Genomic DNA, 2,140 nt, shown 5'->3' with positions numbered 1-2,140 from the left:
AAAACCAAAGCCATATGCTCACAGACAAATCAAGCAAGTATCAAAATGTCACAGATGCAACAGTTTTATGACCTTAAAACATCTAGCAGAGATGGTGTAAATTTGTCTGACTAGTAGATTCTGAGAAAAATATCTAAACTTCTTAAGATAGTTCCATTTTGTTTTACCTACAATTTTTTTTTTCAAAATATAAAGGGGGTACAAATGTTTTTGTTACATAGATGCCTTGTATAATGTTTAAGCCAGGGCTGTTAGTGTGCCCACTACCAGAATAGTGTTTTTTGTACCCAATAGGTAAGTTTTTAACCTTTCTATCTGCCTTCCCTCTTGGTTTCCATCGTCCTTTACATCTCTTCATGCCTGTGTGTACATCTCTTCATGCCTGTGTGTAGCTCTCACTTGTTAGTGAGAATATGTGGTGTTTGTTTTTCTATGCCTGAGATACTTCACTTAGGATAATGGCCTCCAGTTCCACTCAAGTTGCCAAAAAGACATTATTTCATTCCATTTTATGGCTGAGTCGTACTCCATGGTATACGCATAAGCCACATTTTTTTTATCCACTCATGAATTGATGAGCACTTAGGCTGATTCTATATCTTTGCAGCTATGAATTGCACTGGAATAACCATTCAAGGGCAGGTGTCTTTTTGATAAAATCACTTGTTTTCCTTTGGGTAGTTACCCAATAGTAGGATTACTTTGATGGGAATGCCGGGTAAAATGGTAGATTTACATTTATCTCTTTGAGCTATCTCCACTGATTTGCAGTCCCACCAACAGTGTATAGCTGTTCTCGCTGCATCCAGGCCCACATCTATTGTTTTTTGACTCCTTAGTAATGGCCATTCTGACACGGATAAGGTAGTATCTCACCGTGGTATTCATTTGCATTTCCCTGATGATTAGTGATAGCATTTTCCCACGTGTTTTGGTCATTTCTCTATCTTCTTTTGAAAAACTTCTGTTCATGTCTTTTGCCCACTTTTTGATGGGGTTGTTTGGTTCTTTTCTTGCTGATTTGTTTGAGTACTTTGTCGATTCTGGATGTATAGTTTGAGAATATTTTCTTCCATTCTGTGGGTTGTCTATTTACTCTGTTGATTATTTCCCTTGCTGTACAGAAGCCTTTTAATTTAGTTAAAAAATATGGAATGCCTCAAAAATTTGGCATTCCAAAATTTGGGCAGGGGTCATGATAATCTTCTCTGTATCATTCCAATTTCATTATATGTGTTGCCAAAGAAAACACTTAGTAAAAATTTTAAAACTACTTTCCTTCACTGAAAGTTACTAAAGTCACATAAACTTGAAAAGCTTTGGGCTTCTTACTTAGTTAATTAATGAGTGCTCATTTATTTATAAGTCAATTTGGAACCATGTAGGCGATATATAAACACAGGCATATACACATGTATACATAAAAATACAAAGATTAATTAAGATTTTATAGCTTTGATTTTAAAGTTTTAGCCATGAGACCCATAAAATTCACTCTGTTAAAAGGTCAGTTGGATTAACCTGCACCCCTATAGATGGAATAAGTTAAAGTTTATCTGTCTCAATGGCCAATGCCCTTATGGAGAAAATAGGATGACAAATTTACCTCTCTAAGCACAGAGAAATAATGTAAGCTTTTTCAAAAAGGAATCTGGCTGTGTCAAAGGAAACACAAAGGAAGTTTTAAGAAAGATGACAATGACCAGGTAACATAAAATCATAGAGATTCATCACAGGATGTTATCAGAAGACCAATTTAATCAGATAGATACCTTCCAATTTAGTCTCCATTTTCTAACTGGACCATGGAGCTCAAGGCAGAACCCATTAACAAATAGAGCGAAGAAACCATCCTCTGTGCCCTACTCAGCATGGATTACTCTGAAAAAGAAGCAAGGCTGCTTTACCAGAGGGCCTTTCTTTTATAAACATCTCATCCAGCTTTCTTTTAACCTTTGTAGCAGAATGGTTAACAGGTTAGCAGATTCAATTTTCGTATCAATTAGTTGTGTAAGCTTTTTATTTGCCTTTTGTGAAGAGTCTTTAAAAAGAGGAAATAAAAGTATTGAAATCTTTTGAGCAGCTTCTGTATACCAATAGGCATCCCTGGGTGAGCCTGACTTTGGACCCTCATTTCTCA

The 2,140-nt window shown here is 35.9% G+C and overlaps 1 non-coding gene across 1 annotated transcript; it reads right to left on the bottom strand.

Annotated features, from left to right (window-relative positions):
- Positions 1-1,143: 1,143 nt before the first annotated feature.
- Positions 1,144-1,252, bottom strand: LOC128585166 (U6 spliceosomal RNA). Its single transcript, XR_008379907.1, has one exon. It is a non-coding gene; the product is annotated as a U6 spliceosomal RNA (small nuclear RNA).
- Positions 1,253-2,140: the final 888 nt, after the last annotated feature.

This window comes from Nycticebus coucang, chromosome 4 (assembly GCF_027406575.1).
Source record: "Nycticebus coucang isolate mNycCou1 chromosome 4, mNycCou1.pri, whole genome shotgun sequence".
Taxonomy (NCBI): Eukaryota; Metazoa; Chordata; class Mammalia; order Primates; family Lorisidae; genus Nycticebus; species Nycticebus coucang.
Note: the sequence above shows the minus strand (reverse complement) of the source record. Positions and strands in the feature narration are given on the sequence as shown.